This window comes from Ursus americanus, chromosome 5 (assembly GCF_024610735.1).
Source record: "Ursus americanus isolate L20-20 chromosome 5, mUrsAme1.1.p, whole genome shotgun sequence".
Lineage (NCBI taxonomy): Eukaryota > Metazoa > Chordata > Mammalia > Carnivora > Ursidae > Ursus > Ursus americanus.
In genome coordinates, this window is record NC_142131.1 from 14,016,215 (window position 1) to 14,034,297 (window position 18,083).

At 39.6% G+C, this 18,083-nt stretch overlaps 1 long non-coding RNA gene across 6 annotated transcripts in view; it reads right to left on the reverse strand.

The window, feature by feature from the left end:
- The window catches only part of LOC148110039 (uncharacterized), a 322,676-nt gene that overhangs the window by 107,670 nt on the left and 196,923 nt on the right, over positions 1-18,083 (reverse strand). For 5 of the 6 annotated variants that reach the window (XR_015724384.1, XR_015724383.1, XR_015724385.1 and 2 more), the window contains one exon: positions 3,484-3,728. The exons of the other annotated variant lie outside the window; for it this stretch is intronic. This is a non-coding gene — a long non-coding RNA (uncharacterized LOC148110039). The remainder of the gene's footprint in view (positions 1-3,483; positions 3,729-18,083) is intronic. 6 annotated transcript variants of the gene reach the window in all.

Here is an 18,083-nt window from a genome sequence, read left to right on the forward strand (position 1 = left end):
AAAGGGGAACTCTCTTACATTGGTGGGAATGCAAGCTGGTGCAGCCACTCTGGAAAACAGTATGGAGGTTCCTCAAAAAGTTAAAAATAGAACTACTCTACAACCTAGCAATTACACTACTAGGTTATTTATCCAAAGGGCACAAACATAGTGATTCGAAGGGGCACATGCACCCCAAAGTTTATAGTGGCAATGACAACAATAGCCAAACTATGGAAGGAGCCCAGATGTCCATTGACAGATGAATGGATAAAGAAGATATGGTATGTATATGTGTATATAGATATAGATATATAGATATATATGCAGGAATATCACACTATCACAATACTGTGGATGGAACAAGAGTGTATTACGCTAAGCAAAATAAGTCAGTCAGAAAAAAACAAATACCATATGATTTCACTGATACATGGAATTTAAGAAACAAAACAGATGAACATAGGGAAGGAGAAAGAAAAATAAGATAAAAACAAAGAGGGAGATAAACCATAAGAGACTCTGAATTATAGGGAATAAACTGAGGGTTGTCGGAGGGGAGGTGGGTGGGGGATGGGATAACTGTGTGATGAATATTAAGGGGGGCACTTGATGTAATGCAAATGTTGAATCACTAAATTCTATCCCTGAAACTAATACTACACTACATGTTAACTAACTTGGCTTTAAATAAAATCTTGAAAGAAAAAGAAAAGGGATGGAAGGAAGGGAGGGAAGTAGGACTGGAGAGCAGACCTGAGGCATAAACGGAAACAACCCACAAAATTGATTCTTACATTATGTAATTCTTTAACTTTTTTAAAAGATTTTATTTATTTATTTATTTATTTATTTATTTATTTATTTATTTATTTATTTGACAGACAGAGAGAGAGCACAAGCAGGGAGAGCAGCAAAGGAACAGGGAGAAGCAAGCGCCCCACTGAGCAAGGAGCCCGATGCAGCACTCTATCCCAGGACCCTGGAATCACGACCTGAGCCAAAGGCAGACTCTTAACTGACTGAGATACCCAGGCACCCCTCTTTAACATTCATCATACATTTCCACATAGATTTAGTCCATCTCTACCCCTGCCATCACACACACACACACACACACACACACACACACACACACCCTCCCCAGGGAACAGGGAACTCAGCCCAGCTGTGGCTCAGGTTTCTGCTCTATCCTCCCTCTTCATTTCATTTGCCTTCCCTTACCACCAACCCAAAGACAATGTCTCTTTAGTTGGTGGGAAAAAAGACTGAGGAATCTGCTGAATTGTCAAGATCTCCACTAGCAGTTTCTCCTCTCCTATCACTCACTTGCCTGAGCCCTCTCAGAGCTGTCCCTTTCTCCTCAGCCACTTCCAATCTTCTCAGAATCAGAATATTTATAACCACTAAATGCCAGCAACTTCAGTACAGAACCACCTCTACATCTCTTCCCAGAAATCCCAATTTTCATGTCCCAGCCACTACCAAGGCTCCATCAGCCTTCCTCACGCCAGTCCACGACCATTCCAGGATCTATTTGCCAGTACAATACTCGGTACTTCCAACTGACAGACTCAGTGTAAAAAGAGAGAGAAAAATGGAAAATGTCAGATCCAGGCTTATGACATTTGTTCACATTATTGGCCAACCCAAGACATGACGGTAACCAGGAACAGGTTGGTTCCTTCCTTCCTTTCTTCCTTCCTTCTGTCTATTTTTCTGCACACCCTCTTTCTGTTTTCTGGTTGATCATGCTCTTCCTTAAAACAACTTCCAGACTGTCAGAAACCATTTCTTTCTGTTCTGTGTCCTCATTGCACAGAACAAAGCGGTAGTCAGTAGGTCCATCATCTTCCTGATCTTACCTTGCAATACCTCCTCCAGCAAATCTTACTCCTCATGGGTTCTGTTGTTTCAAATTCTGCTAGATGATGGTCTAGCCAGACCAATTATCCAGACTGGAGCCAAAATGAACTTGCATCCTGAATATAGCTTCATTTTAACCTATATAGGAAAGAGTATTTCAGCTCTTTCCTTTTGATATTCTCTACCTTATATTAAATTTATGTGTGACTATGTCTCATCTCCCAACATGTCTGTGAGCAAAGAACTGATACTTATTATTCTACCTTCTACATACCTTGTACGTAAAGGTACTCAATACATTTTATCAAATGAGTATATTACACACACACACACACGCACACACACCTATATATCTATCTCTTGATTTTCACTCAGTCATGATCTCAGAGTTGTGGGATCGAGCCCCACCTGGGGCACAGCATGGAGTCTGCTCGAGATTCTGTCTTTCCCTCTCCCTCTGTGCCTCTTGCACTTTCTCTCTCTAAAGCTAAATAAAATCTTTTTTAAAAAAGTTTACAAAGGACAAATTAATAGAAAGAAATTAGCATTCTAAGGAAAGCCAAAAAATAAGAAAGCCACCCATCATCACCACAGGGGAGGTTAGCCCCTCCCACACTGGCCCTCCCAGGTAGGGAGAGGAAGGCACAGAGCAGAAGGTGCTGACTCAGAGGGTCTCCCAAGTACCAAGACTGTAAAGAATAAGCATGGTCCACATCCTCTCTGCTGTTTAGCCCTGAACATTCTGTGGGGATTTCATTAGCATTTTTAAAAAATGACAGTATATTCACCACAGTGGAATCTTTCTTTTTAAGTCTACAGGAAAGTTTATATCAGACTTCAGCTGGCTCCTAGACTTTTGCCAGTTTGAACACACCTGGCAAGCAAAACAGCTGGCTTAAACAACTGAGGGTCACAAAATGCAAAATTATTAGTGCTACTAAATCAAATTAAGCAGTAATCATATAATCAGGGTAATTAACCTAACCTTCAACATACAAATTGAGGCATGAAATGAAAACAACTGGCACTTATTCTACATTCTCCTCACTAAGGGCAGCAATATCTACTTAAAGTAGTGCTGACAATCATTTTCATGAAATACACATTTATCAATTTTTCATAGGAAATCTCCTCTTGTGATTAACTGCAACATCTACTTCTGCTTACATATTAGATGTTGATGCTTACTGCACATTCATATGACAAATATAAAGCATCTTTTACACAAAATGTCAAATGTGTTGTCACAAGTGTTCTCATAACAGTAACCCCAGGGGAGAGAGTGCCGCTGTGGCAGAACTGTAATTTATGGTCCTTACCCGGGACAGAAACATAAAATTCTTGATTTTTCATTTCCTGTATAATTACTGTCCACCCCCCTTAATCATATTATAATAGGTCCTTAAATATAATGTGAGTAAAGATCTCTGGTGCTGAAAGCAAATGAAATGATGGTGAGGGTGGCATAGAAATACAGTTATTAAAAACTGGTTAAACAGGGATCCTCCTAGCATTTCAGATTGGCGAAAGAAGCAATCAAAGGGTGTTGCTGACAGGCACAGATTGTATGATAAAAAACAATAAAAGGCATTGAAATAAAATTTGCTGTAAGTCTTCCCTGGATCAGTGTGTACTTACAAATTAAAAATCCATGACTGACTCTTTTCATGGTCTCTCCTCTCTTTGGTTAGTCATAAGTCTTTCCAGGATACACACTGGATATGGGTGGCTGCAGAGGTGTGGTAAGATCTTATTTAAGTTCTAGTTTGCATTGTTAGGTCAGTTTTTGTCTTGAGGTTTTGTTTGTTTTTTGTTTGTTTGTTTTTTTCCACTGGTATTATATTTCAAGAGCAGTGGTTTGTTTCTTTTGTGCAGTTTTTGCCCTGGGAAAACGAAAAGAGTAAAGATTATATATGGAACCAATTGGAGACTTCCTTGATCAAAATCTGTTCTTTAGAGGAGTGTTTATTATTACCGTCATGCCCTAAATCCACCTGCTTGAGTAAAGAAAACATTTAAAATAATCAGCTTATGTTATGTTTACAGGATATGACATTTTGATTTGTATTTTTTACGCATCTATTTCTCTAAACACCACGGCTAGCACACAAAGGCTCAGAAAATAAAGATTGTTAACATAATACAACCAAGGAAAGTGAGAAGGCAAACTGCTGGCATGCTGAGCTAAAGATTATTGAACTCAGCTCTCAGCTAAAGTTCTCTTTATGAACAATGCTTTTGCTGGCAGTTTCATGATTCCCATGTGTAGCCAGCTCCCTGCTGCTATGATGCTGTGAGTTGTGGCATCCATGTGGCACCCCTGTCCTGCGGTCTGAGCAGTATAACAGAAAGATGGCTTAGGACACCAAGCCTCTAGAGCCAGTGAGTATGCTTTTGTCTTTGGTGAGTTTTCTAAAACAGGTTTTTCAAATTCATAACATCCATGGTCAAATTAGGACAGCCTTCTCAAACTCAGAGAATGTCCTTCTGGGAGCTTTGCCAAATCAAATCCTGTCATCCAAATTATAAAGCTGGAGCAATCTTAGAAATCATCTAGTCCAAGCCCTTCCTTTACAGATGAGATAATCAGGACTCGTGGAAGTTAAGTGGCTTGCTGCTTGCTGATCACACAGATAGGGCAAAATCAGACAAGGTTCCAGGTCTTTCTGGTCCAAGAAATAGTTAAGCAAAATGTTCTAAGTAGAGGATAATTTAATTTTTTATCTTAACAGTTTTTTAAATCTATTCAGAGGAAAATATATATACAAACCAATGAAAATATAAATCACAATTAGCTATTTTAAAAAATTCAAAATACAATAGAAGATTTTTCACAAGGCAGTACATAAAAAATTTCCAAAGGAACTGCATAAAGTTTTATAACATATATATTATTTTAGTAGTAAATGCATAAAATGTATTAAAAAACTTAGAGTATTCAAATAATTTTTATGGATAGAGGAGTTTTAACAACAACAACAAAAAGTTTAGAGGCCTTTGCTATAGGCAATCAACCCAGTGACATGCAGTTTAAAGATACTATAGAAACTAGGTTTGAGGGGATTGTGCCCTCCCCCAGAGGTGGGTGGGGGGAGCCTTGAAAAGAAGATCTCTGAGAAATTCCAGTCAATTCATCAAGTAGCATAACTAGATGGTGAATAATAAGCTTCTTTATCTAGTCCATCATTATGTTTAATTTTTGGACTTTGAAAAAAAGACACAATGAAGATCAGAGAGTGGTTTAAAATATTGTATTTCTTCAATGCCAGCATGCTTAATTATTTCTCCCTAATTGGAGCTCAAACTCAGAGAGTTATTTGACAATTATTCATCATCCAAATTACATGTAACTTTTTTTTCCTCGGAAGTTTGTACAATTTTCAAGGTATCCACACATTTTTCTAAATTAGGTGGAAGAGACAGTATGCTAAAGAAATGAACATGATTATAGGTAATGAAATCGTAGGCTGGAGAGAGATCAAGTGAAATCAATAGAAGAGAAATTCCCTGACCTGTGTTCCTTTGAAGGCCAAAGTAGGAAAAGATTCACTACAGATACATTCCTGACAGTTATTTTTAACAATTATGAGTTGCGCAGGGCTCATATCATCTTGTGAATTAGCTCTAAGACCATAATGACGTAGGCTGTTAGGCTTTAGGGGTAAGTTTGAACAGCAACTGGTCAATATTTGGTTACACGGTTGCCCTAACTAAATCGATGCCTTCTTGGAGCTTCAATGAGCCATTCCACAAGTTGGAAAGTCAACCCTGAGAGTATATAAGCAATATGTTGGTAATCAGTGAGTGGGGGTTAGGGCTTAATTCTGGAAGGCTACAATGACCTATATGATACAAAATCTATTTAATAAGATTTATTTTCCCTGTATGTTAAAGTATCAAAAGACTCCTCTTCAGGTTGATAAATAGCTGCTACTCTCAGCCATTCCATATCCCCTCACACAAACTTCAGTAACTTCTCTCCTATTAGACCCTCTGTACCCAAAGGAGTAGTGCCTGGCACAAGGCCCAGCCACAGCTCTACATCATAGATTGCCAGGTATTCTGAACAGTACTCCTGAGTAGAAGTTTCCAAAGCCATACAGAGACCACAGGGGACTTAGGTATGAACAACAAAATTCCTAAAAGGGTCTTACCCAGGTGAGAGGGAATGTGGGAGAGAAGAGGAGAAAGGGAATGAGACCTGAGACTGTGTGGTATGGAAAGCTGCCCAAGCGTGAGTATGGGGCATTTAATAGGGAGGTGGGAATGTAGGAGAGTAGAGTGGGTCCTTAAATGACTGTGGGAAGTGACACAGCATGCCAAAGGCAAGAGCCACCTACATTTCCTTCTATACACAACTCTCCCAGCCTTGAATAATTCCAATTCAAGAGTTTCTATGAAAATTCATGTTAAAAAAGGTCTGACAAATACATGAAGAGGAAAATTGGTCTTATTTTTTAAAACGTAAACTCTTAACTTGGTCATCACCATATTTCCCATTATTTCCCTTCAAGCTGAATTTGTTATGAAGGTATAGAAACAACCAAATATAGTTCTTATTTAAAACTGTACAGCCAATCATGTGGGATAGGGTGGGGGAACTATCCATGGCTCTGGGAGACAGGCCACCATTATCCCTTCCTATTAGTTCCTATGATTCTTTTTTTTTTTTTAAGATTTTATTTATTTATTTGACAGAGAGAGAGACAGCCAGCGAGAAAGGGAACACAAGCAGGGAGAGTGGGAGAGGAAGAAGCAGGCTCCCAGAGGAAGAGCCTGATGTGGGGCTCGATTCCAGGACCCCGGGACCACGCCCTGAGCCGAAGGCAGACGCTTAACGACTGAGCCACCCAGGCACCCCCTATCATTCTTTCTTATAAGAAAACATCACTCAGTCTCCTGTCCACAGAGAGGTATAATGGGTAGAAGCATGTTATAAGACATTAAATTTAGATATAACGTTGGCTCTGGTCCATAATCCCTTAACCACAACACTAAAAATTTAAAAGAAAATTTAAAAATTCCTTAACCATTTGGCAGAAAAATCTGACCTATGGGGGAGAACAGTTCACCCTCCCATGTGGAAGAATTCTAAATAATTCAGATGTTCTACCCCTCTAGGAGAGGAGCGTAATTCCCTGCTCCTTAACTGTGGGTCATGCATAGTGACTTTCTTCCAGAAAGTACAGAGTGAAAAGGAAAGAAAAAAGTATAACTTTATTTTTATTTTATTATTTTTTTTTAAGGTTTTATTTATTTATTCAACAGAGAGAGAGACAGCCAGCGAGAGAGGGAACACAAGCAGGGGGAGTGGGAGAGGAAGAAGCAGGCTCATAGCGGAGGAGCCCGATGTGGGGCTCGATCCCGTAACGCCGGGATCACGCCCTGAGCCGAAGGCAGACGCTTAACTGCTGTGCCACCCAGGCGCCCCAAAAGTATAACTTTATAGTGGGAAATCTAATGAACTCTACCACAGCCAGGTGATCAAGGTCAACATTAACAGTGATAAGTCATGTTAATAGTATGCACCCTTCAGATGTGATGAGAATGGCATTCTATTACTGTGGTCTTTCTCCCCAAAACCCATAACCCCAGTCTCATCTTCAACCATCAGACAATCCCAATTGAAGTGCAGTCTACAAAATACCTGAGCAGTACTCCTCAAACCATCAGGGCTATCAAAAATAAGAAAAGTCTGAGAAACTATCACAGCCAGCAAAAGCTAATGAAGACATAACGGCTAAATGTAATGGAATGGCCTAGATGGAATCCAGAAACAGAAAAAGGAAAAATTTGTAGGTAAAAATTAAGAAAATTTGAATAAAGTATGAACTTCAGTTAATAATAATGTATAATAATAATAATGTTAATTATAATAATAATAATGATACATTATTATGAATTGACAAATGTGCCAGAGTAAGGTAAGATGATAACAACATGGAAAACTGGCTACAGGACATAGGGGAACTCTGTACTATCTTTGCAATCTTTCTGTAAATCTAAAACTGTTCCAAAATACAGAAATTTACTTTTTAGAAAACTGATCTGGATTAACATAAGGCTACGTATGGTCTTTACTTATTATATATATTTACTTGACAGGTTTTGTGGGGAAAATAGTAATGTATTCAATAGCATGGCTTTGCCTCAAATATTCCAAGTGTAATGCAATATATGGTTTATATATATATATCTAAAATCCATAAAAGGTCTTAATTCTGGAAACATCTGGGCCAAAGTTTTCAGATAAGAGACCACATACCTGAAATATCATTCATGCTAATAATATAATTAGTAATGCATTTCAGTTGTGTGGTGGTTTTAGAAGACATTTTCAGGTTAGTCTGAAACTCTATAGTCAAGATTTACATTAATGATAAGAATTTATTGTTTAGTTAATTTCATACAATTACGTTTAAATAATAATCTAATTGTACCCTTAAAATCTATAAGTTAGGAATTCTTACATACATTTTTGAAGGAGGAAAATGAGCTCAGAAAGGTCATACTGTTTGTAAGCAATATGACCAAAGGTCAGATATAAGGAAACTTCCCTGTGACATTTTCAGGACTCAATGTGAGAGTACAAATGAAAGTTCCTCAGCCCACTGCCCCATCCTCTCTTTCCTCCCACTCTACACCCACCCCTGTCAGGTCCCATTCTGTGAAAGGTTTGACTGCCCAGCCAGCTTGTCTCAGGCCCAGCAATCCCTGGAAGTGTGTTCCCAGTTGCCTGGGCAGGGAATCCCAGAGTCCTGAGAGCACAGGGACAGAGGTTTCACATGAGCATGTGTTCTTGGCCACTCAGACTTGTCTCTCCAGGAAGGAGGGCTGTGACTATCAGAAGGGTAGAGTGAAGCCTCCAAAATGGGAATCTAGAGGCTGGCACCAAACTCCAGATCTAAGGGTTGTAAGGCTGGTTTTTAAACTCACATTTGCCTGACTCAAATGTTCATGTTCTTGCTACTATAATGTGTTGCCAAGGAAAAAATATACCTAAGGGCCATGATATCAACTTAACTGATTTTTAAACACATTATATTTGTAAATTAGGGAGTATCAAAAAGCATACAAAAAGCATACTAATACTAGTAAGACAGACTAGTTACAAGGCACTCTAATTCCAATTTCTAAAAAAAAAAAAAATGAAATTCTTAGATCTCTAAATCACAGAACTTTGATTTTTAAATACATTAATCGAGAACTTTCTGTGTACCTGGCAGCCTGTTTGGGGACTGGCTCCTGTCTAAGGGGCACAGGTTCTAATGAGGCAAATTATTTCTCCCTACCAATGGGAAATGGGAAAGACAGCACAAACTCCTTCCTCCCAAATTCAGAAGTCCCTTCTGTACCAAATGTTCTTTAATAATGTAAGCAGCTGATATCTTACACTGTGGCCCTTGCCAGTTTCTCTGTTGAGTGTGTGTTATCTGGATGATGAAGAGATATAACTAAAAGCTAGAGACATGGAAAACTCTGGCAATTTAGATTGCACTGTCCTTTCCCAGTACTCACAGGAAGCATATTTTACCTCTCTCTCCACCTCCTTGGGTTGGCTCTGTATTTGTGAGTACCAGATGTGTTGGCAATGTATTCTGTCTCCCAACCAGATAGTTCCTTGAAACCAGGGGCTGTCAGTCTTCATCTCTGGGAGTCCCCACAAGCCCAGGTTCATTGCTCCCTGCCCCAAAATACTCCATCTCCTGGTAGAGACTGAGTGGCTGGAAGGTGAGCAAGACTGGGAAAGTGCCACCAGCACAGACACTCACTGGTTCTCCGTCTGCCTGGGATCTAGGCTTTAAATGCTTGAGTCCGCATTCCTGCAGAGACTCTCCCCAGGCCTTCCCTAGGCCACTAGTTCATCTTTCTGCTCTTTTTATTTCATGAGTGAACAAACTTATGCCAGCAAAGGCAAACCACATTTCCAATCACTGTGCTCAACTGAGAAGGCATATCTGCCCCTACTGACTTGTTGACATCTTACCTCTATTATTTTGGATGGCATGCTTACAGGTAGTCTTTTCTAAGCCTTACACATAAACAAAGACCTAGAACAAGTTAAAAGGCTTTCCCTCCCTCCTGGGACTGTCAGAGGAGCTCTGTGTTTCTTTACTCAGCTGTCCCTATACTCCATAAAAGGTCACCAGCGCACTAAAAGAGGCTGCTTGTCATGGAAATTCTCAGAAAAGGAGAATGTTATCTAGCACCATCAAGAGCTTGAGGGCAAAGGATGGAAGTTTCTCCACTCTTTACTGCCTTTAGGCCTTTAGATCTTATCTTTTATCAAAGTGGTTTTTTTTAGATCTTACCTTTTATCAAAGTGTTTTTTTTCCCCAAAGTTGATCAATTAAGACTTAAACCTCAGTGAAGGAGGCATTTATCCTGTTTGTAGACCTGGCATTTAATTCAGTGCCCTACACAAAGAATGACAATAACTTTGACTGAAGCCATCTAAATGTTTCCTGGATGCTGATCACAGGATTCCCACGTAAACCTTAAACAGGCTGTTAACTTCTGCCTGGAGTTTGCAGGCACCTCCCTCCCCAACTCCCACCAAACACAATACAACTGAATCTTTCTCATTCATTAATTTTCATTTCCTGAAAGGTCATCCTTTTAGATAGTTGAGCTATCTAAATGGGTTCTCTACAACTGCCACCCCTCCCCACAGAGTCTCATAATTCCGTATTTTATTCATTTACTAGCATAACCAGGTTAAAGGAACCTGAAGCAGTATGGCATGAACCGAAAGCGATTTATCCTCTCCCACTTCTGTTCCTTTAGATCTGCTCAACTTCACATGTTCTTCCCTGTCACTAAATGAAAATATCCCTTCAGTCCCAAAACAATCCTAGTCACTTGCCAGTCATAAACAAATAGTCCCTTTTCTTGGGTGATTTTAATATCAAGACCCCAGACTTAAAATAATCCACAATATCTCCCCTCTGCCAGCTCAGATCTGTTTCAGTCTTGGAAGCTTATCAGGGGAGGCAGCCTAGTAAGCTTTCTCATTTCACCTTTTCCCATCTTGGGCCCTTCCAGGTTGGGGCAGGGGATAGAGGAGAAGAGGGGAAGATAGATCTAACTTGTCAGATATGGCTGTAATCTGGAGTTGGTACCTCTATACTTGGCAGACACCCAAGCTTCCCAAGCCTGCTCTTTTTGGGGTTTTCAGAGACTCCCATCAGTGGCAGATTTCTTACCCACAGCTGCCTCACTAGGCAAGTCTCCTTCTGATTGGTCCCTTAAGAATTTCCCTCTCATTCGCATTCAGCTGCTCCATGCTAGAGGCCTGTTTTTTTTTTTTTTTTTTCCTGAGTCACCTCATCCCTATGGTCCTCCTTGTGAAGTTATGTTCACCATGACCCAGTCTGCTTTTTTTCTGAGTTGGTTCTTACCCAGTCAACTTTAAAAGTGCTAGCCAATCCCAATGCAGCCACCTCATCTCTACTGCCTTACCATATCCCATTCCTACCCCAACTCTCTGGCGTCTGCCTTGAAATGCCTCAGATGTCAGTCCCAAAGTCCCCAAAGTCCAGGAAACACAAAATAGTGCTCTTTCTGAGTGGTTCCCTAGAAGCCTCATCCCAACTAGGTCTGAGTAAGGGGGATACACAGCCCCTTCCTGAAGTGAGGAGAACCACACAGCACAGTGACAACTCTCCTCAAAGAAAACCTACCAGCACTTTAACCTCCAAGTACACCAAGCCTTTTCTTCAATGCCCTGAAGGTGGATGATGGGTTCAGGCTAGCAAAACCAGTTCTGAGGTACCCTGTTTGCAAATCCTGCAGAGGTAGTCTAGCACTTTAATTTAAAAAGCCAAGGAACTTGACACCTACTGCTTTGTTCTTTGGTGCCTCAGCTGAAACTGAGACAGAAATATCCTGTTACTCTTGTTTGTGGTCAGTCTCCCCCATTAAGTTATAAGCTCCAGAGGGGCAGGGACCTTAGGTGTTTTATTCATCAATGTATCAGCACAGCCTAGCAGCATGCCTTGTATAGCTTCGGGGTGGGTGCTTAATAAATGTTTCTTGAAATAATGAATATATAATAAAATGAAGATGGTGATGATGCAAATACCATTTTACTGAAAATTTTTTTAAAAAGTTGAAGAGACTTTCATAATAATCAATAAAATAGCTGATTTTGAAAAAAAAAATTACCTTGTGATTCCTTACCTTGAAAGAACATCCTGAAAGACCTAAGTCTAAATCTTAGACCTACAGTTTTCATTTTTAGCCAAAAAAATGCCTGCGGCACAGACAACAAATGCTTACACAAGAGTTAACAGATTGGATGCTGGCTGATGATGCTAATATCAATTCTTTGTCTAGACATGCAATGCCAGTTCTGCTGACACATTCTTCCAGAGCTTTTCTGCAGGATGTGAAACTGGCCTCTGGGTCAGTGATATTTAGAAATAAGCCTGAACTCTGAGAGAAAACTCTTCAAATGGACTCCGACCCCCCAGACTCTGCCCTTGATGAGTCTGACCAAGCTCTCTTCCACAAGGGGAGGTGGAAAAATAGGGAGGCACTACTATATTTTATTGAGGCTGATACCTTGTTCTTCTTGTCACTTGGCAAAAGGGTGGGAGGAGACAAAGAAGCTGAAAAAGCAAATTCCCCAAGATTCATTCCATCGTAAGCCAACCAAAGTGCATAGGGTGAGGTACGTGTATACAAGGGCTGCTACCAAAATAGCCTAGCAAACACCCTCCCCACGCAATGATTTCTTCTATCCATCAGTAAGGTAGTGGGTAGCAGGAGGTGGTTTAGAGTTTGGCCTCCAGCTCTGGGAAGAATAGAAAGCAGGGCTGTAGAGAGAAGAGAGCCTGGCCTTACAAGTTTGTGCCTGCTTTGCACACTCAGCCTCTTCTCAGCCAAGCTTCCTTCTGCAATTCCCTTTTGTGCTCTTCAGCAGAGCTGATGACAGACAGAAGATTCCAGATGCCAAGTCAAAACCCGAAGAAACTGTTTCTCATAGAAATTGCATTTAAAAATAAATCTTTAAAAGAATGGGAATTTTGGTTAAATTAAGATTCACCTAAGGAGGATTTCCTAATCACAAATATAACAGTTTCAAAATTCTGCACTAAAAATTTAGACCTTAGGAAACATTTCTGCTGATGCCTCACATTTTACAAGTGAAGACTTTGAGGTTCCTGAGAGATTAAGTGACATAACCAAGGTCACACAGCTCTCAATGGAACGTGTTTCTTCCCACCACAGTGTCTTGCCCTTTCCAATACATTATGTAGCCTTCTGTGTATACCCAAAGCCCTTCTTCACCCATCCCAGGTAGGGTAGGAGACTGCAGCTACACTTCTGAAATGGATCAGATAGTTTAAATAGTCTCCAATGTAACTGCACATCATGCTGTCGTGCTAGCAAATATTAAAATAAGATAGTGTCTCTGTCTCCAGAAATTTAACTTCAGAGTTACACAAGTTGCTTTGGCCTGAGCATTTACACTAAAGTTTAATCCTAACTCTGACCCTGACTCACCAGGACGCTTTGGACTAGTCACAAAATAGTCTCAGTTTCTTCATCTGTTCAGTGGCAAGAGTAATGCTGATCCGTCACTTGTTAATTTAAGGCAGCTGCCAGTCTAGTAGCTACTAAATAACTGTGTGTGGAAGGGGGGAATCCTATAAAGATTCTAAGTATAAACTAAAACCACATAATGAAGGCATCAAAGTACATAACTCAGATGCTTTCTAACAACCGTGAGATATAGAATTTTAGTTTACCAAACTAAGACAGGAGACTGCTACCAGTCAAGCATGTTTCTACAAAGAACTACCTCATCATCATATTGTTTCAACATATCAGAGATGTTAATTAAGCCTGTAGAATTTAAGAAACAATATTGAAATGGAAATTTGCCTCAAAGCTACTGAGACTGAATATATAGCATGTTCCAAAGGTTTTATCTTCCAAATAAGGTCTTCCCATCAGCAGAGGAAAATAGGAATTGGTTTCCCATGACCAAAGAGTCTCTATGTGCCTGGAAGTCCTGCTTACCAGTATCAATTTTTGTGGAGGCACCAAAAAAAAAAAAGAATTCCAGACAAAGGTAGGCAACAGCAATATGAGGGAATCTGATGAACAAATTAAACCTAAATTGTGCTTTGTTTCTCACTGACAATATTCTGTACCATATTATCTATCTATCTATCACTTAGCTATCAGTGGGACTTGTATGGATAGGATAAAAATAAATTTCATTCCTTTATTTTCAAAAATGCCCACAAGACGATCTTCAAAGTCCTGATACTACCCTATTGCCAATGGACACAAGCTGTCTAGTCTCCAGCAGCTTAAATAATCACTTTAACAATTACCTAAAGAATTCTGTGCTTGGCAAAATCAGCAAAGAAAAAGAGACGGTGTCTTATTTAATCAATCCTTTTTAAAAAATATTTTATTTATTTATTTGACACAGAGAAAGAGAGAGAAAGAGAGAGCACAAGCCGGGGGAATGGCAGGCAGAAGGAGAGGGAGAAGCAGGCTCTCCACCAAGTGGGGAGCCCAATGTGGGGCTCAATCCCAGGACCCTGGGATCATGACCTGAACTAAAGGTAGATGGTTAACCAACTGAGCTACCCAGGCACCTCTTACTTAACCAGTCCTTAACAGAACAACCAAAATGGCTTGATAACAAGAGTTTACCAAATTATTTGTAATAGATGAAAAAGTTTTCACAGCAGATTTTTCTTTTGAGATAGCGATGTCATTAGGCACTCTGTTTAATGCCACCCAGAAAATTATGACTAAAAAAAAAAATTACTCATAGAAGAAAATATATATTTTGGAAGTAATAATAGTATTTGAATAATTACAAGCTGAGGTATACATATGGGTTTGAAGGCTCATGGGATTCTTTCTTCTTCCAGCTCTGCCTAATCACAGAATATGGGACCCTGAAGTTAGTTGGGTACTATAGCAGAGATAGTTAGGGCTTCCTACTTATGTCCCCCCACCCCTACATTTCCCAGCTTCCTTTGTACTTAGGTTGAGGTCATGCACCAATGGGTGCATGTTCAGACCGATGGACTCTGAGAAGAGGTAACCTGTGTCACTTCTAGGTTGGGGCAGTTAAGAGCTGGTGTGCCTTGTTTATTTCTCTCTTCTCCCTCCCCTGCCTCAGCAACAATGAGGACCACATGTTCCAGATGCTGTAGCACATACAGAGGAATGCTACTGACTCACACTGTGCTTTACATAAGTAAGAATAAACTTTTGTTATGTTAAGCTAATGGGATTTCAGGGTTGATATTGCAGCACTAGGATTAATAACCCTGATAAACATAAAGGCCCTATGTTAACATGTTCATGATGGCCTGAAACTTAAATTTATACTACTGACACTAGGCTTTTAAAAACACCATTAGAGGAAAAACAATATATGTCCTTCTTTTTTTCTTTTTCTTCTCACTCTTTCTGGCCCCACCTAGTCTAAGGCACTGGTTCTCAAAGTGTGGTTCCCAAGACCACTAGCATCAGTATCATCTGGGAATTTCTTAGAAATGCTAATCCCCAGGCCCTGCCCTAAGCCCATTTAATCAGGACCTCTAGGGGTGCAGCCCAGCAATCTGGTTTTAACACACCCTCCTAATAATTCTGATGAACACTTAAGTTTGAGAACCAGTGGTCTAAGTTAACCTTTCCCTGAGTCTGCCTGAATGTGATTATCACGCAGCTAATTTTCCCCTTTATAAAATATGCATTCAGGAGATACCTAATGCTGAACTTCCTAGGCTTTTTTATGTCCCTCTCTTTTTTTCAAACATCAGCTTTTATATTGATTAGCTATAAACAGATTTACTATAGTAGATTAAAGATAACTGTAAAATCTTTGTGGCTGCCTCCATTGCAAAGTGGTCTTATTTCTTCACTCCCTTGAATATAAACTGGGCCTGTGACTGCTCTGACCAATAGAATGTAAGGGAAGTGAAGCTGTGCAACTTTAGGCTAGACTTTAAGGCGACTGGCAGCTTCTACTTCCTGCCTCTTGAAATCCAGCAGCCATGCTACAGGGAAGCCTAAGCAGCCACAGGAAGAAGCATAGGAGGCCTTAAGGAGAATCAAGACCCCATGGAGACAGTCCCTGCTGAGTTAACTGAGGATGGCCAGCATCAGTGGTCCACTACCACTGGCCATCTTGAGGCTCTGGCCCAGGTAAGTTCCAAGATGGCTGCATCCCCAAGTGACTTCACGTGAAGCAGAAGGACTCAGCTGAACTCAATCAGCCCAGAGAATGAGGAGATATAACAAAATCATTGTTGTTTTAATCCACCAAGTTTGGGGGAAGAGAAAAGTTATGCAGCAATAAGGAATCAAAATATTCACTTTCAATGTTTTTGAAAAGTATGATCAAAGTCAAATTTCAATAGGATCTGTTTAACCAAAATTCTTTGTCTCAAATAAACCGACTCCTTGGCTCCTCCTAATATTTCCTTCTCTTTTGGCTTAGTTATAATAATAGCCATACGTAGTTTCTTCATCCTCAATTCTGAAAGCTTGCAATAATTTCTCTACTAACTACCCAAGAGGTTTCAAACGGAGATCTGAGGCTTTTGTCTCCCATATGTGTAACTATGAAGGAGAAAGAAAAGGAAATAGAAGCAGTAAGTTTATAGCCTCATCAGAGGATTTCAATAAAGTTTAGTTGGGGGAGAAGTCAGACTTTGTAACTTAAATAAAAATTTCCTTTCCACATTCACCCCCAAATGTAGTAATCACATAAGATTAGAACCTGGTTACCAGAAAGGGTAAAGCTGCAAAAATCCTACTTTTGAGTTTCTTGTTGAAAGAGACACTTGCAAAACGAAAAAAACCTAATATTAAGTGTTCATATCTACCAACTGATGGCTAAAAACAGCTTCAACTGGTTGACTTTTATAGACACCTGACAGAATTTAGGAATGAATTATTTAAAGCTAAGAGTCAAAAACTAAACAAAGTATAAGTACATTCCCAGAGGCTCTAAGTAGCAAAGGACCAATCTTACAAAGAAATTGCACCAAAAAAAAAAAAAATGATGCTGGGCAGTAAGCTCTTATACAGTAAGCAGCATATCTTTAGTTCTCTATCCTTATGATCCAACACAGTGTTTGGCATATAGAAAATATCCTGTATGTTTTTATGCATGAATAAATGAATGAGAGTCACAGCAAAGGAAGAAACAAAAGAGAACAAATTGAAGAGGAAGGCATGATAGGAAAACATTTCAAATATAAATCCCTCCAGGAGCAGACATCACTGAATTTTTCAAAGGTGCTTTCTCAACTTCAGAGTTCTGATACATAAGCAATTGGGATATAAACCTTGGTCAGCACACGTAAAGAGCAGCAGCTAAACAGGCCCTGCAGCTTTGAGCTCCTCAAGACAAGTCAGGCCTAGGCAGAGGAGCAACAAGCTTTCAGCACCTTAAAAGGACCGAAAGAAAGTGAAGGTCTCACACTCCTTCCTGGCCAGTCCCTCACACCTTTAAGAGAAAGGAATTGGTAGTCATGTCATAATAAGAGGGGTTACCTGGAATTAAGAGGAAGTCAATTCTGTATCTATAGAAGCCTCTCTCTACCTGGAACTTTTAATACACCAAAATTCTTCATGGTAATTCTCAAACATCAAAATTTCCACTAGAAGGCCCAAATTTTCACTTGGGACAGTAGTTCATATGCTAACAGTCATGGTTGATGTTTGCTGGTCATTAAAACACCGATTTATGTTTTATTTTCATTATTTAATTTTATATAAGCATATTATTTAAGTCATTGCTCATTTTCTTACTCTAATCCTCAAAGGCCATCCTATCAAGTATATGTATATAAACAGCCCCTGGTATGTTTGATCACCTAATATTTTCCTAATACTTTCAGAAATACAAATGAGTTTAAATTCGCCAATAAGTAAAAATTTAAAAATAATCTTTCAATAAGTCAAACTCAAAATCTTTCTGTTTTCGTACAGTATCCAAACCAAGGCCCCAAACACTTCAGGTTATATATATTTGCCACATTTTACAATACATACAATCATAGAGTCAAATTGTGGACCTGCAAGAAAATGTTTCTTACTAGCTAGTCGAAATCATTTCATGGATAGAAAAGTCTGAGGTCTGCAGAGATTAAGTAACTTAATCTTGTTAGAGTAAGTTGTTACCAAAGCACCACTGTTGATGGACAGATTCATCCATTCAGTAGTCACCCATTGAGCAGGCAGCTGAT